We start from the raw sequence: 18390 nt of genomic DNA on the forward strand, positions 1-18390 counted from the left end.
TTGAAAAACATCCTACCTGACCTCATTACAAAAGCCCAAAGTCCTGGCTTTCGTCACTTGCTGTATTTCTATTAGGAAATTCGCTAATCAACTGGCACGTGATGTCCATAATGCCTTCACCTAAACTTATGAGGGAAGCGCATTTTACTGATGCCAACAATCTTCAACTCACATTCTTGAGTCGATCATGGCCGAACTTTTCCATCGTTCTTTAGGTGAAAACCCGAAAGGGCACCTCAAAAAAAATTGAAAAAAAAAAGGAGAGAAGAAAAAAAAAACAAAACAAAAGGGGTGGGGACAACCTTGGTGAAAACCCGAAAGGGCGTCAAGGTAGGGTTCTGCAGCGAGCGAACACGAGGAGAAACAACTGGTGACTTGGTTCATTGGGATTTCTCCTCATTTTTGTAATACTTCTGCCAATATGAAATTCCAGAACAAAGATATCCAGAGATTCGAATATAACATCTGTTGGCCGAAAGCTGCGTCACTTTGTAAAACATCTTTTCTGCAAAATATATTCTTATGAAACTCATTTTTCTCAATTGCTTGTATTCATGACATTTTGTAGGCTTAAACACAGTTGTTTGTGTTTGCATTCTTTTGCACATTCATTTCTGCATGACATGTGAAATTACGTTCTTTTAGTCATCGAATTTTGGCAAATAACAACCCCTATGATTTATCCAAAGCATACTTGGATTCGGTCATCTTTCGAAAATGGTTGAGATTCAGCAAAGCTGATTACACAAGTTTCACAACATGGCAAAGTGCATACCGGGTCAGTCTGAAAAAATGCCACAGCAAAAAGTTGATGAAGGCATCAAAAGACTCATGTTTACATGATTCTCAAGAGGAAAACGGATCAAATGATGGCGGCAATTTCTTTGTTCCTTCTCTTTTGCAGAAAAATGGCATTTACAAATGAAAGCAATCACACCTCGCACTGGAATCGGTGTCGGAAAGAGTTCTCCACTGAACGAAAGCAAATCGAAAAAAAAACTGCATTTCATTTACTCAGCCACTAGCCGTGGGTCAGTCCCACTAGTGAGCATTTTATTTTGCATCACCACTAGCTGTGAGTCAGTCCCACTAGTGAGCATTTCGTTTGCTTCGCCACTAGCCGTGGGTCAGTCCTACTAGTGAGCATTTCATTTACTCAGCCACTAACCGTGGGTCAGTCCCACTAGTGAGCATTTTGCATCGCCACTAGCCGTGGGTCAGTCCCACTAGTGAGCATTTCGCATCGCCACTAGCCGTGGGTCAGTCCCACTAGTGAGCATTTCATTTACTCAGTCACTAGCCATGGGTCAGTCTCACTAGTGAGCATTTTGCATCGCCACTAGCCGTGGATCAGTCCCACTAGTGAGCATTTTATTTTGCATCGCCACTAGCCTTGGGTCAGTTCCACTAGTGAGCATTTCGTTTGCTTCGCCACTAGCCGTGGGTCAGTCCCACTAGTGAGCATTTCATTTACTCAGCCACTAGCTGTGGATCAGTCCCACTAGTGAGCATTTTATTTTGCATCGCCACTAGCCGTGGGTCAGTCCCACTAGTGAGCATTTCATTTACTCAGCCACTAGCCGTGGGTCAGTCCCACTAGTGAGCATTTTATTTTGCATCGCCACTAGCCGTGGGTCAGTCCCACTAGTGAGCATTTCATTTACTCAGCCACTAGCCGTGGGTCAGTCCCACTAGTGAGCATTTTATTTTGCATCGCCACTAGCCGTAGGTCAGTCCCACTAGCGTGCATTTCGTCTTTATCGCCGCTAAACATGGGTCAGTCCCACTAGCGTGCACTTCATTTTCATTGTCACTGAACATGGGTCAGTCCCACCAGTGAGCACTTCAGTTTCACTACTACTAAACATGAATCAGTACCACTAGTGAGCACTTCATTTGCATCGCCGCTAAACATGGGTCAGTCCCACTAGCGTGCACTTCATTTTCATTGCCACTGAACATGGGTCAGTCCCACCAGTGAGCACTTCAGTTTCTTATTGCCACTAGCCGTGGGTCAGTCCCACTAGTGAGCATTTTATTTTGCATCGCCACTAGTCGTTGGGTCAGTCCCACTAGTAAGCATTTCATTTCATTGCCACTAAATATGGGTCAGTCCCACTAGTGTGCATTTCATTTTCACCGCCACTGAACATGGGTTAGTCCCACCAGTGAGCATTTCATCATCACTGCCACTAAACACGGGTCAGTCCCATTTTAATTTCCTGTTCGGGTCAGTCCCGTTTTAAATTCCTGTTCGGGTCAGTCCCGTTTTAAATTCATGTTCGGGTCAGTCCCATTTTAAATTTCTGTTCGGGTCAGTCCCGTTTTAAATTTCTGTTCGGGTCAGTCCCATTTTAAAATTCCTGTTCGGGTCAGTCCCATTTTAAATTCCTGTTCGGGCAGTCCCGTTTCTTTTTAAATTCCTGTTCGTTGGAATCATATTGCGGCCAAACACCACAGGTAAGTATTTGGTGTCTATTTCTTTGTCTCAAATTTTTTCAAAACTCAGACAAAGAGGGGCAAACTGTAGACACCAAATTTTTAACTATTCTGTATTTCATTTTTATTTATTTTTGTCCTAATTTTATTTCTTTGTTATTTTAGTAATAATTCTTATCTGATTCCATGATTTTAGGTTTAGATTTTTGGTATGTCTCAGATTATTATGGTCTTTTATTTTTATTTTGATGTTAGTTTTAGTTTCGTTTTTATCCTTTTAACTACTTATTTTTATTGCAAGATTGTTTTAAGACCTTTAAAATTTGTCAAAAGAGACAATCATTCATAAAAATATGTTTATTTCCTTTTACTGTTTCTTAATCGAAAAAAAGAAAAGAAAATCATTAATCAAACATAAATTGTTGTTAGGCATTTTATTTTCCATCTTTTATTCCGAGATTTCTTCTTATTATCTAAAATATTATTTGTGTTGAATTATTTAAAATAATAATAATAATAATAATAATAATAATAATAAAGGAAAGCCGCACATGCATGCGGCATGAAAATACTTATATCATTTTCATGGATTTTTGTCGGATGAATCGGATGGCCAAGGGAGAGAGCTTACGATGAGATGATTTGTAGCCATTGAATGGAGGGTTTTGGGGCTGCTAACTTGATATAAAAATAAAAAGGAACCGCAGCCGAGAAGGAAGGAAAAAAGGTTGACGGCTAGAGAGAAAATCAGGAAAAGAGAGAAACCAGGAAAAGAAAGGAGAAAATCGCAGAGAGCAAAAGAGAGATTGTGGAAAGAAAGGAGACAGTCTTCAGAAATCAGACCTAAAGCTCGGAGCTTCAAAGCCTTCTGTCAAAGCTTGCGACCTGGGTTCGGTGGATCTGGTTCATCCGAGCATACCCACGGCGATTTAACTCTAAAGGCAGCAAAAGAGGTAGTCCTAAACCTTGCTCTTGTCTATTTCTTCTAAACATTGGAACGTGCACTTCTTGTGCGTTAGCACGACTAGTATCTGGGTCATCGGAATGCATTGTCTGTCTGCCAAATGCATTGTGTGTTAGCGTAACTTTAGTAGTTGTGTTTTTGAACTTGTTTGATTGGGAATTCGTGAACTAAAAGCTATCAGCTTTTGCGTTTTCTTTCCTTCATAAAAATGAAATGGGTTGATCCATGAATTTCTTCCTTGTGCACGCATGTTTTGTTTCCTTTCTTTGTAGTTTCATCTCTAGTTCTTTGTAGAAATCCGTGTGGTAACTGGTTCCGTCTCTATATCTCTGTGTTTGGATCGTGTATTGTTATAGTTCATGAAACCCAGGGTAAAGGAATCATTTCTAGCCTTCTTTAGTCGATGATTAGTCTTCAAATCTGCCAAAAGCTTTCGGCTTTATGATTTTTTGTCATGTTTGGAATTCTTAATGCTTCCCTGATTGCTGTTTTATGTTTTTGTGATGTTGATGATGGGTTTTAGCAATGAAAGGCTTAGATATCATGGCTTTCCTTGGTTTGGAAATGGGTTGGAATGTCTGGTTTCGATTTTGCATATTTGAGTAGCCAGTTCACGCTAATTTTCTGCATTTTTGGTGTCCGAGAATGTTTGTTGGATGCCTCCCTTCTCCTTCGCCTCACTTCCTCTCATTGCTGGATTTGGACAAATTGGGAACTTACGGATTAACTCAATTAATTTCTTTCCGGCCGTGAAACTAAAGTAACATGAGCCGTAGATCTTGGTTTCCTTCCTTTTGTTCACCAAGTTTCATGAGTTGAGTTGGGTCAAAGCGTTGCAGCAAAAATGTATGAATGCATTTCAACTGGCCAGTTTTCTTTTTCTTAGCCTCCCTTGATTGCATTGTCCATTGCGTGCGTTCATGGCGAGCATAATGAATGTTAGACTGCAAAAATTTTCTGGGTTCTTGATAGCTGCACTTCATCTTTATGTTTTGCTGTCTTCCCTGCTCCCCGCAACAGCACACAAAACTAGTTTTAGTCATCCTTTGCTAGCTTAATCTTGTGTTGAAGGGAAGAAGTGGAAAGCTTGGTGCTGAGTTTGTGTGTTTGGGTTTAAAAGACATTTGAATCATGCCCAAGTACTTGCTGGAAAACGCATTTCAGTTTGCCGAACCAGAAACTCACGGCCTTGTCTTATTGTTTTCTTCCTTTTCGGTCCCAAGCTATGGTGTTTTGTTTAGATAATAATTCCAGCATGTTTCTTCTTGGTTTGTTTGCATGAATGTGTTTAAATTGAATAAGGAAATGGCATGAACATGGTTGCGGGAGAAGAGATTTGCTGAAGTTATAAAAAGTTGCAGCAGTTCATTTATTTGTTTTGATTGCAGAAGTTTTCTCACGTAGTTGCATGGAGCTTGCATGCAAATGGCTTTCAAAAATTGCCCTTTAACCCCTCTAATTCCCCTTTGTTTCACTAGGACGGACCCAACCAATTGAATAATTTCCTCAATTTGGTCCTTGGCAGTTTTAGTTTTACAATTTTTCATTGTTTGAGTGCTTCAATTAATTACCCTGCTTCGTTTAAATTGCACTTCATTCATGATTTTAAGGGCTTTATGATCAAGTGAGTCCGTGTTTGCATATTTTCTTTAATTTTCTCAAGTTAAATTGGTGCCTTGACCTTTTCTTTATTTTTGGAGGGTAAATAAGTAATTTCATTCCATTAAGGCTCCAACTCAAGGGAGGTAACCTCTATCTCTTTGGTTTTATTTCCTCTACATGATCCAACGTGCTAAGTGAGAATTGCATGTCTACTTTGCTTTCCTTGCCTTTCCTTAATTCCTTTCATTTATTTCATTTACTTTACTTTCATTAAGTTTTTGGGGTATGTGTATACCTCTTGGCTTGTAATAGATAGGGTTTGGGGAGCATTTGATGAAGACCTATTGAAGACGTGTGCCTAGCTAGCAAATGTAATAGGTTAATTAGCTTGGTTACTTGCTTTTGTTGCTATGTGTTAATTTGCTTCATTAGGCTCTTGCATTTAGTCGAGCATGCTAAGTGTTATGTGATACGTGTTTATAGGTGATTTGCATGTCTACTTGCTTTCTAAAGTCATAGATGAATGTGATGGATGAATGCGTACACCATGGCTAGTCCAATGCTAGTCATGGTTCTCCCTTTTAATTCTCACAAGTCCAACACTTGTGATAAAGCATTTAGTGAAGGGCAAGTCCAATACTAGACCCATTAGGCCCGTTCCCTCTCGCTAGTGCATTTTTTGTATGTCTCACTACATTCCATACATTTTTCTTAGTTTTCTAGCATTTGGCATGCTCCTCCAACCATTTTCCCTTCATTTTAGGTTTTTGCATCTTCATACTAGTTATAGGGTACATTTGCTTGAGAGTCCCCTTTCGATAAGGGAAACGAGCGAGTATGGCTACAAAATAGCCTTAGCACGCTAGTTCTTCCTTCTAATCAAAGCGAAAATTAAAATTATGAAGTTAGGAGTCATTCCCGTACCCGACTTGATGCATTCCTCTAGGTTCATACACTCTCATTTTCATCATATCACTTCCTCACCTTCTTTATCCACATTCTCTTACTACTTATATTTCTTTTTCAATCCACATGCCATGTTTGCACATTTTTCTTCTTTCCCTATCACTTATTTATTTTTCTACCTCACAAATTACACCCAATTGCACTTATATGCATTTACTACTATTATACCATATTTTCATCCATTTGCACACAAACACCTTTATTTGCTCAATTGGCACACATGCACTTTTCTTACATTTGCACACTTGCACTTACATTTGTATTCTTATTTTATTTTATTTTACATTCTTCTTACATTTTCACACTTGCACTCATATTTGGGTCTTCATTTGCATTACCCGTGACCTCTATGAGAGTTTTCCTTATTGGCCATCACAACTCATGTGGTTGGGACCAAAAAGCCTCATAAGAGACATTTTAAATTTAGGATTGCATTTTTTACATATCCATTAGTCACATCCAACATGCAACACATACTTTGGGTAGAAGAATCAAGAAAAGAAGGGCTAAGTCACGCAACTAGCTTTGGCTAGGGTAAGGGAGTGCCTTAGGCTTTGGCTTTGCCTTCTCCCTTATCAAATGTGGCCCCGATCCCTTTCTTTGGTTACGTAGACCTAAAAAATTATTTAAAAAGGGTTTGTTTATTTTTCTTTCCAAAAACAAAACCACTTTTTGGGTGATTTGATACACCCTAACTCTATACCAAGTGGCGACTCCTTTTCTATTTAAAACCCTTTATTCTGCCAAACCGACGCATTTCACAATCCCACGGCCTTTTATTTTCACTTTCACACACGTTCACATACATATCCTACACACTACTCTCACACCTTCAAAAAGTGGGGCGCGACAAACCTCTTCAGGTAGGAGTGGTTTGTTAGCCCCTTAGGGCGCGGTCCAAAAGGAACGCGCACGGCCGTGGCCAAGTTCGGCCAGCCATAGCCTAGATAGGAAGGGCGAAGGTGAAACTTGTTAGAAATGAGAGGATCAGTGTTTGATGATGTTTTCCTAGCCCAAGTATGAGTTGGGGAAAGTTTTAGAGGCATCAAATGTCTCTGAGTTAGTTGGGGAAAATGGTGTCTCTCTACTAACAGTTGGAAGTTTTCCCTTAAGACATCTATATAGAGGGATAACTGTGACTAAGCCAAGTCAAGACCAAAGGCTAGAGACCAAGGCCTCGGAATGACTATGGCTCGGTGGGATGTTTTGGGTGGTTCCAAGGGCTAGGAACTACGGTGCCTAAGATTGCTAAGTGTTAGAGCAAGTTGGGCGCGGAATATTGCCGATGGCGGGAAATGGGGCGCACGGAATGGTGCGGCGGTTGCCTGTGCGCGCCAAAGATGAACGTTGGGCAGTTGCTGACCGTTGCTGGGAGTTGATGGCAGTTACCAGCCAACTCAGTCCTTGTTCTTAGTGAGTTCCTGATTTCGTGGACGTTCGTATCAGACCAGCGGTTGGGTCTTGTCAACTGTACATGTGCCTATTGTCGCGCCCCACTTTTTGATGTTGTGTGAGTGAAAGTAGTGTGTGAGCTATGTATGTGAACGTGTGTGAAAGTGAAAAGAAAAGGCTGTGGCATTGAAATGCGACGGTTTGGCCAAATAAAGTTCAAAAAGGATTTTTTGGATGAAAAATGGAGTCACCACTTGGTATAGAGTTAGGGTGTACCAAGTCACCCAAAAATGATTTTTATTTTTGAAAGAAAGAAAAAAAAGTAAACAAACCCTTTTAAAGAACTTTTTAGGTCTACGTAACCAAAGAAAGGGATCGGGGGTCACATTTGATAAGGGAGAAGGCAAAGGCAAAACCTAAGGCACTCCCTTACCCTAGCCAAAGCTAGTTGCGTGACTTAGCCCCACTTTTCCTAATTATTCTACCCAAGGAATGTATCACATGTTGGATACGACTAATGGATATGAAAACAAATGCAATCCTAAATCTAAAATGTTTCTTATGAGGCTTTTTGATCCCAACTACATGAATTGTAGTGGCCAATAAGGAAAGCCTTCATAGAGGTCATGAATGATGCAAATGAAGACTCAAATATGAGTGCAAGTGTAAAAATGTAAGAAAACGTGCATGTGTGCGAATGTAAGATAAGTGCATGTGTGCAAATTGGGAAAATAAAGGTGCTTGTGTGCAAATGGATGAAAATATGATAGTAGATACATATAAGTGCAATTGGGTGCAATTTGTGAGGTAGAAAAACAAGTGATAAGAAGAAAAATGTGTGAACATGGCATTTGTATTGAAAAAGATATAAGTAGTGAGAAAATGTGGATAAAGAAAGTGAGGAAGTGATATGATAAAAATGAGAGTGTATGAACCTATAGGAATGCATCAAGTCGGGTACGGGAATGACTCCTAACTTCACGACTTTAATTTTTCTTTTGATTAGAAGGAAGAACTAGCGTGCTAAGGCTATTTTGTAGCCACACTCGCTCGTTTCCCTTATCGAAAGGGGACTCTCAAGCAAATGTACCCTATAACTAACATGGAGATGCAAAAAGCCTAAAATGAAAGGGAAAGGGTTGGAGGGGCATGCCAAATGCTAAGAAAAAATGCATGAAATGTAGTGAGACATGCGATTATGAACTAGCGAGGGAGATCCCTAAGGGTCTAGCGTTGGACTAGCCCATATCTATGAATTCCTACTAGCGTTGGACTAGTGAAAAATGGGACAATGAGCCACAACTAGTGTTGGACGAGTGTGGTGACGTGCATTCATCCATCATATTCATCTACAACTATAGAAAGCAAGTAGACATGCCAATCACCTATAAACACGTAGCACATAACACTTAGCATGCTCGACTAAATGTAAGAGCCTAATAAAGCAAGTAACACATAGCACGTAAGCATGCACAACACATAGGGCAATTAAGGCCCTAACTATTACATTATTGGGGGAGAATGCCTACTACAATCTAAAAGGGGGAATAAGATGGAATAAAACAATTAAATCCCTAACTATTACAATTTTGGCATTCGAGTGCCTCCCAAATGATAAAATTGGGACTAAAAGAAATGTACGAAGCCAATAAAGCAAATGAATAAATAAATGAAATGAATAAAAACATTCAAAAGGCATACAATCAAACATGTAGAGTCACATAAGGCACGTAGAGTCAAATATAATAAGAGATAAGGGATTAGGGTGTACCTCCCTTGAATTGAGACCCCAATGAATTGAAACCACTTATTTATCCTCCAAAATAATAAAAATGTCAGGGCATCACTTTAACCAAGAAATAATTACAAAAGGTAAAAATGAATCATGAAATTGAATCAATTAAATCATATAAACAACCTACATTCAAGAAATTAAAACAATGAAGGACTTGATTGCAAAAATTAACAAAGCTTTGAGGTCAAATTATAATCATCACAAAAATTTGGGTCACAATTAAAGAAAAACAAAGTTTAGGGGCCTATTTGCAATTAAATTAAGGACCGAATTGAAAGAGGTTAAAAAAGTCCAGGGCCACAGTATAGTCAAGGAGAAATTTAGGGACTGATTGGCAAAATCGTTTTCTGGTTCCTTAATGGACCAAGCCATTGGGCCATTTTCTTTATTTGTTTGGGCCAAAGCTTCCCTAGCCCAATAGAAACCCAATAGAAACCCAAGCAAAACAGATGGGCTAGCCTAATTATTCTTACCAATTGAATCCAATTAAATTAATCACAAACCCAATCCTAAAAACCAACCAAAAGTGTTGGGCTCCATCTTCCTAAACCCAAGTCAAAAATTCAACAAAATAAACTAAACCACTTCCTTAAGCCCAAACAAAATAAATCCTTAATCCAAAACACTCGTTTCACTAAACCCAACAAAATAAACAAGTCAACTAAAATTATTAAACCACAATCATGACTCAAAATCAAGAATTAATCTATCCACAAAGTCACATAAAATATGCAAACAGAGGATTAAACTTAAATGGAAAAAATTAGTTCAATTTTTCAAATTTTGGGCCACAATGAAATTAGGCAGAAAATGAAGGGTTCAATCGCAATTTTTCAGAAATTTATGCTTCAGGTTCCGCAGAAGCTTTCTTCTTCGATGCGAATAAGAGGAAAAGTTTCTGCAACTTTTGATGCTTCTCAAATCCAGCAAACTATCGAACAAAACACTCAAACATAGCATCTCAAAATGCAGATGACAAAAATGAAAGAAAACAACTTCAAAATCATGATTTTTCTTTCCCTTCCATCAGCTAAACAAATGCACAGATTCTGCCTAACTTTAGACTAGCTGGAGTCCCTATTGACAAAAACATAAAAAAAACTCCTTTTGGTTCAAAATTTCCATTCGGGCATTTTGTCAAACACTACGTGGGCATGGAGGATTTTAGCAATTTTCAGCGCAATGGATGGAAATCCGAGCCCAAAAATTATCAACAACACAAAGGGATTCTAATCCAGTCAACATACAAAGCATGTGTATTTCAAAGAAACATGAACAATCAACATAAAATGGAAACAAAATGCTCACGGCAAACCATTTCAAAAGCTTTACCACAACTGAAATTTAAAGAGGAGAGAAAGGAAAAACTTACCGTGCTCTTGCTTGGCGCAATTTCGCAGATAGCAGTGGACGAATCTGGTGGTAGCGGCGGAAACAACAACTAGTTGTTGATTTCTTTGTTTTCGTTTGGCTATGGCTGCCTTTTTCCTCAGCTTGCATTTTCTTCCCTTGTTGGACGAGGAAGGCGCAGCTGGCTGCGGCAACGGCAGGGTCGTGAAGAAGAAACTGAGCAGGCGGCAGGGTGGAGTTGTGGTTGTGCCTCGGCAAAGGGCATGCTGAAACTGGTGGTGGTGGTAAGATGGCTTTGGAAGGGGTTGGAGAAGGAGTTCGATGGGCAAATCGGATCAGATTTTGATTAAGAAAACGCGAAGCCGTTCCTTCCTACCAGGAGGAATTCCTCCATTTCTTCGACCCTTTTTCATCTCCTCCCTGCCCCAGATTCTAGCCGTCCCTTTTTGTTCTTTTTCTACCCCCCTAGCTCAGCCGTTGTGTTGCTGCTGCCGTTGCTTTTCTTGTTTCCATTTCACCTTTGGCCGAAGACCCTTTTCCTTCCTCTGTTTATGTTTTTCAAACCGAAGCCCAAGCTTTTCAGACTCCCTTTCTGATTTACTCCTCCGAAAAAGTCCCCTCTGTTTTTCTTGAGCTTGGTGACGGCAGCGATAGCAAAAGATGGGAAGTCAGTGGTGAATTCGAGTAGCACATCTGATGAACTTTCCTTGCTCTATTTTTCCTTACCCCCACTCCCCTCTAGCCGTTGTTTTTCTTAGCTCTTCCATAGTGGGAAATTTTTTGCAGTAGTGATTGGAAATTTTCCGATGATTGAAGTTGAGACCCCCATCTCCCTTGCTCTCCGTTTTTCTTTAGCTCCATTCTTTAGCCGAATCCTCCCCTGTTTTCTTTTGGCCAGAAGCCTTTGCCGACATCCCTTTTGTTTTTCCATTTCCTCTGTTTCTTAGTCTTCCCCCTTTTTGGTCCGTAACCCTCTCCAACACTCAGCCGCCACTGTTTCTTTTCCGGCCGAGCCTTCCTCTGTTTCTTTCTTTCTTCTGTTTCTTTTTTTTTTAGCCTCCGATGAAACACTCTTTTTTTTTCTTTTAACCCCAAAGCCCCCATTTTGCTCTCTCCGCCGCCCCTATTTCCTCTGTTTTAGTTTTTTCGTCCGATCCTCCTAGCCCTCTCTTGTTTGCAACTCCTTGGCCTTTTTAAAGGCACCTCAAAAGACTAAACCTAATATGAAGGGCCAAGATTTTAAACCCCAAAGTAGGCTTATGTGTCTGATTCTTTGTCCCTTTGATTGGCTTTTCCCTTTTCCTTCTTCTTCTTCTTTTTTTTTGTTTTTTTTAATGCTAAAATGTCTAAAAATGAGATTAGTAAAACCAAACTAAAATAAATATCAATAAAACTAATAATGAAAAATAAAGTCAAAAATTGGGAATCTACAGTTTGCCCCTCTTTGTCTGAGTTTTGGAAAAATTTGAGACAAAAAAATAGACACCAAATACTTACCTGCATTATTCGACTGCGAATGATTCCAGTGATTGCCGCCCTTGAAACGAGGACTGATATCTTTATCAAAATGTTGAGAAATGGGATCGACCCAAACAGAAATTTAAACGAGACTGACCCGAACAAGAATTTAAACGGGGCTGACCCGAACAGGAATTTAAACGGGACTGACCCGAACAGGAATTTAAACGGGACTGACCCGAACAAGAAATTTAAAACGGGACTGACCCGAACAGGAATTTATACGGGACTGACCCGAACAGAAATTTAAACGGGACTGATCCGAACAAGAAATTTAAATGGGACTGACCCAAACAGAAATTTAAACGGGATTAACCCGAACAGGAATTTAGACTTCGTCAGCTCCCAGTTCCAATTCACCGAAGTCAGATTTCGTCATAGCCACCGTCGCCGCCGCGCAAGTAAGAGCACTGTGAGTTCACCCTTTTCTCTTGAACTTTAGTTCTTTCCCAAGCCCTCTAAGCATGACCGCTGTGGCTTCATCTACTGCGTTTTTCTTGCTAATTGGCCTCAATTTTGAGTACACATGCTGCATATGATGACTGAAATTGAATTTCTTTGTTTCTAAACAATTGTGGGGCCGATTGTAGTCTCGATTGAACAAAGTTTTGCTGAATTTTTTATGCCCATTCAGTGTTTGATAAAATGCCCAATTGGAAATTCTAATTGAAAACCAATTTGCCTTCATTTTTGCGTGTGAGGAAAACTGGTTAAGTCAGCGAGCTCGTCTCCTGGCGTTTGAAAATTGTGATGTATTGGCGTTTGGCATTTTTTCCGTTCTCTTATGCTTCCTAAATTGATGTTAGGAGAGGGAACTGTGGATTTCATTGTCTGTGGAGAATGTCTAGAGTTGCAACTGTTTTCTTTTTATAGTGCTTTGCTTGTAAGAAGGACAGGAATGGTGGACTGTTGTTTAATCTGTTGGGGAAGATGATCGTTTGTCCAAAATCACAATTTTAGTCCTTCCATTTGCTTTTTATTTTGTAATTTAACCCCAGAGTTCCAGAGCTTCTGATTGTGACCCTCAAAACCTTCATAATTCCTTCAATTAGGCCCCTATTTTTGTTGCATTGGGACCTCTCAAGTTTCCTTTGTTCTGATGTGGCCCAGAGAATTAGACAGCTTAACCAATTTTGTCCCTTTAAATGTTTTCTTCTGTGATATAAGTTAATGTGATTTTTTTGGATAGATTAATTCTGGGGATTTAATGCTTAATCAAAGCTTAGTAATTTTTAGTGGAGTTTTATCTTGTTGAGTTTAGTAACATTTGTTTGGTTTTCTTGTTGGGCTTAGGAAGATTAAAATTCAAAACTTTTGGTTGGGTTTTAGGATTGGGTTGTTGATTCATTTGGTTGGGTTTTATTTGGTAAAAAGGTGGGTTGACCCATTTCAGTATCTTGGACTTCTGATTGGGCCAAGTGGTCTTGGCCCAAGAAAAGTTAAAAATGGTCCAGTGGCCTTGTCTCCTAAGAGACCAGAAACGAATTGCGAACCAGCCCCTGCATTTTTAAATAACTATACTAAAGCCCTGAAAACTTTCAATTTCTGTCAATTGGATCCCTAATTTAATTGCAAATAGGCTCCTAAACTTTATTCTTCTTTAATTTTGACCCCAAAGCTTTGTTAATTTTTGCAATCAAGTCCTTTCTTCTTTTGGCTTCTTAGACGTGGGTTGTCAACATGATTTAATTGATTTAATTTCATGTTTATTTTTATCTTTTGTGATTACTTATTGATTAAAGTGGTACCCTGACCATTTTATTGTTTTGGAGGGTAAATAAGAGAGCAATTCCATTTTCTTAGGGCCCCAATTCAGGGGAGGTACACCCTAATCCTTTATTGTTACTTTATTTGACTCTACGTGCCCTATGTGATTTTACGTGCTTAATTGCATGCCTCTTAAATGTTTTATTATTTATTAATTTATTTATTTATTTAATTTATTTATTTATTCGCTTTATTGGCTTTAGTTTATATATTTATTTTAGTTCGATTTTTGATCACTTGAAAGGCACTTGAATGCCAAATTTGTAATAGTTATGTATTTATTTTAATTATTTATTTATTTCCCCCTTTTAGATTGTAGTAGGGCCTCCTCAAGTGTAATAGTTAGAGGTTTCTTTGCTTTATTTGCCTTGTGTGTTTTTGCATACCTATGTGTTATGTGTTACTCGCTTTCCTAGGGTCTTGCATCTAGATATCATGCTTATGTGTTATGTGTTTTATGTGGTTTATGTGTTTATTTGCTTTATTATACTTTACATGATTTATTTGACTGTAATAAATGTGTGACGTCACCACACTAGTCCAATACTAGTTATGGTCAATTTCTCGAATCCATACTAGTCCAACGCTAGACCCTTAGGAGCCCCTCAAGCGTTAGATCATGGTTGTGTGATAAAATCACTTCATTTCATGCATAATTTTCACTTTTTAGGGTCTTTTATCATTTTTTGCATGACATTCCTCCTTATATGTATATCTCTTCTCCCATATTTTCCCTTATATGTATATTACTTACTCCTATGCATGAGACATGACATTAGATTGCATTACATCTAAGCATTAGAATTAGGCTAGTACATTTGCATGATTAGATTAGGGAAATAACCCCTTCGATATGGGATATGGACGAGTTTGGCTTCTCTAGCCTTAGCACCCTCGTATTCCCTTTATTAAAGGGAACATTGAAAGTCACGAGTGTAAGTCCCCCGCACCCATTATGATGCATTCCTTTATGATATACACATTTGTATATTATTATTTTCCTACTTTTTCTTTCTTTCGAGTCTCATGACTTGCATTATTCGTGACTTCTTCGAAAAATCTTTATTGGGCGTCACAATTAATGTGATTGGTACCAATTGAGTTTTGAAAACACATTTCGGACCCCTCGATTCCCTCTTAGATCTAGGGTTTGCATTCATATAGTACATCCAAATGTGATAAACCTTAAGGGTAAAATAAGAAAATCTTTGACCTTTTTCTCTGATTTTCGTAGACTTGGAGTCATTTAAAAAGGGTTTTCTACTTTTTCTTTAAAAATTCATTTTTAGGTGACTTGGTACACCTTAACTCTATACCAAGTGGCGACTCCATTTTTCATTCAAAAAACCCTTTTTAAACTATATTTTGGGTCAAATCGTCGTATTTTCAAGTCCCATTTAGACTCATTTTCTTTCTTAAAACAAAAATTCATTTTATCAAATCAAAATTCGCTTTTTAAACCATTTATCTATTTTTTTCAAAAATAGGGCGCAACACATAATAGATTGCATGTGCTGCCTTGCCAATTCTTTGCCCTAACACTGCTCCCACTGCGTAGTCACTCGCGTCGCACATTATTTCAAATGGGAGGCTCCAGTCTGGGGATTGAATAATGGACGGTGAGGTTAACGATTCCTTCAATTTGTCATATGCCATCTTGCACTCCTTGGTGAAGGCAAATGCTACGTTTTTTTGCAACAATTTGAACAAGAGTGCTCCAATTTTTAAAAAATTCTTGATGAATCTCCTGTAAAATCCTGCATGACCCAAAAAGAAACGCACTTCCGATACACTCACGAGGTAAGGTAAAGTAGAAATAATATTGACTTTTGTTTTATCTACTTCTATGCCCCTAACCAACACTACATGTCCTAAGACAATACCATGCTCTACCATGAAATGATATTTTTTTCAATTAAGAACTAAGTTTGTCTCTATGCACTATTTCAAAATTAAAGCTAAATTATCAAGACATTTTTCAAAACTATCCCCATATACACTAAAATCATCCATAAATATCTCAATAATTTTTTCTACATATTCGAAAAATATACTTACCATACACCTTTGGAAAGTCGTTGGAACATTGCAGAGACCGAAAGGCATCCTCCGGTAGCAAACATACCAAATAGGCATGTGAATGTAGTTTTCTCCTGGTCCTCCGGTGCTTCGCAATTTGGAAGTACCCTGAAAAATCATTAAGAAAATACTAGTAAACACGACCAACCAATCTTTCTATCATCTGATCAATAAAAAGGAGAGGGAAGTGATCCTTTTTTGTCACGGCATTCAATCGCCGGTAGTCGATGCACTAGCGCCATCTTGTGAGTTTTCTCACTAGGACCATCTCGCCTTCCTGGTTCTTTTTTACCATTACTCCCGTCTTTTTTGGGATTACTTAAACTCGGCTCACCCATGGACTGTCTGAGATGGCAAAGATGATTCTCACTTCCAGGAATTTGAGTATCTCCTTCTTGACTACTTTCATTATTAGCGGGTTCAATTTTCGTTGCGCCTATCTCACCGACTTTGCATCATCCTCAAGCCGTATCCGGTGCATACATAAGGATGGGTTGATTCCTTTGATGTCTGCTATGCTCCACTCAATCGCCTCCTTATGATCTCGAAGAAAACAAACTAGGTTGTCTTCTTGACTCGGTGACAAGTGTGCAGAAATTATCACTGGTAGTGTCTCCTTGTCCCCAAGGAATGCATACTTCAAGTGTTTTGGCAGATGTTTAAACTCCAACTCGGGTGCCTGCACAATAGAAGGCAATAATTTCGTCTGAGTTTCTGGTACATACAGAGAAGTAATCTCATACCTTGGAGAAATTGGTGGGAGCGAATGCAGTGCTTCAACCGCATGGCACAATTCATCACTTATTTCTACATCAAGAGTTGCTCCCAACTCAAGATATTTGCCCAAAACTACTCCCAGTGCATCCTCCCCATCTAATTCAATATTTCCTGCATCAGGGGCTCAATAACATTCAAAGCATAAACAGAGTTAGATTCCTCCGGGTATTTCATCATATCAAAAATATTAAAATTTACAATTTTTCCATCAAAATTTATCGACAAAGTACCCTCATTCACATCTATTTTTGTCCTAACAGTGCTTAAAAATGTTCTACCTAACAAAATAGGTGACGAATTTAATGACCTCTCATCCCTCATGTCTAGGACATAAAAATCAGTTGGAAAGACTAACTCATTAACCAGTACTAAAATATCTTCAACTAACCTTTCTGGATAAGCATTGGTACGGTCTGCTAGTTGGATTATAATGTCTATGCCTTTTAATGGCCCAAAATTAAGAGACGCATAAATAGCTTTAGACATTACATTAATTGACGCCCCTAAATCCAACATCGCTTTCCTAATTGGGATACCTTCTATTTTGCATGAAATTGTGAACATACCTGGGTCCTCACACTTTGGTGGGAGTTTCCTTTGGAGTATAGCTGACATATTTTCTCTCACTGCCACTTTTTCGTCACCCCTTAGCTTTCTTTTATGGGTGCACAAATCCTTCAAAATTTTGGCGTACTTCGATATCTGTTTGATTACATCCAACAAGGGGATGTTGATCTCCACTTTCAGGAACACATCCAAAAACTCTTTTTCCTTCTCTGTTTTCTTTGTCTTTTCCAACCTGTAAGAAAAGGGAGGTAAGTTAGATTTAATAGGGGGTGAAGGAGTGAATGTTATCTTAGGGTCCTCGCGAATGCGTCCTTCCTCTTCAATCTCCTTTTCTATCTCTTCCTCACTTTTATTTTTCAGATTTTCCACTTTAGGTCCCTCCACTTTTTTGCCACTCCTCAGTGTCATGGTACTTACATTCTTGAAATTTACCTCGGGTTGCGATGGCAATTTCCTATAAACGTGGAATTTCAGGCAATTAATGGCAGTTGTCATTTGACTCATTCGAGTTTTCATATCTTTCATGCCTGCTCTGGTGTCCTGCTGGAACTGAGTAGTGCTTGTGACCAAGGATCTAGTCTCTTGCTGGAGCTGAGTAGTAGTCGTGGCCAAACTCTTAACAATATCCTCCAAAGAGCTTCCTGAATTGGAGGACAAGAGTTGAGACTTTGGTTGCCATGGTTGCTGAAATCCTGATGGACGATTTGAAAAAGAATTCTGTGCCCTATTCTCATAGCTGAAACTGGAATGGTCTCTCCAACTGGGGTTGCACGTGTTGGAGTACGGGTCATACTGCCTACGAGACGCGGGTACGTCTCTAGCCATGTTTATCTGTTCCGCCCCATCCTCTTGCAAAAGGGGACATGTGTCCGTACAGTTGTCCATGTTTGTACAGATTCCACATATCTTCGCTCATTGCGTATTTCCCATAGCTAATTGCCTAACAGCAGACGTCAGCTCCGACAGTTGCTGCTGAATGGATGACGTCTCTGCCTCGTTGACCTAGGGTGGGGTTGCTCTCATGGAAGCCAAAATGCTGCGAATTTTCTACCATCAATTCAATAAGCTTCCATGTTTCTCTTGGTGTCTTATCTGCCAGTGCTCCTCCACTTGCAGTGTCAATAATACTTCTGTCAGATGCCTGGAGCCCTTCATAGAAGTACTGGATCAATAG

Source organism: Coffea arabica, chromosome 9c (assembly GCF_036785885.1).
Source record: "Coffea arabica cultivar ET-39 chromosome 9c, Coffea Arabica ET-39 HiFi, whole genome shotgun sequence".
Lineage (NCBI taxonomy): Eukaryota > Viridiplantae > Streptophyta > Magnoliopsida > Gentianales > Rubiaceae > Coffea > Coffea arabica.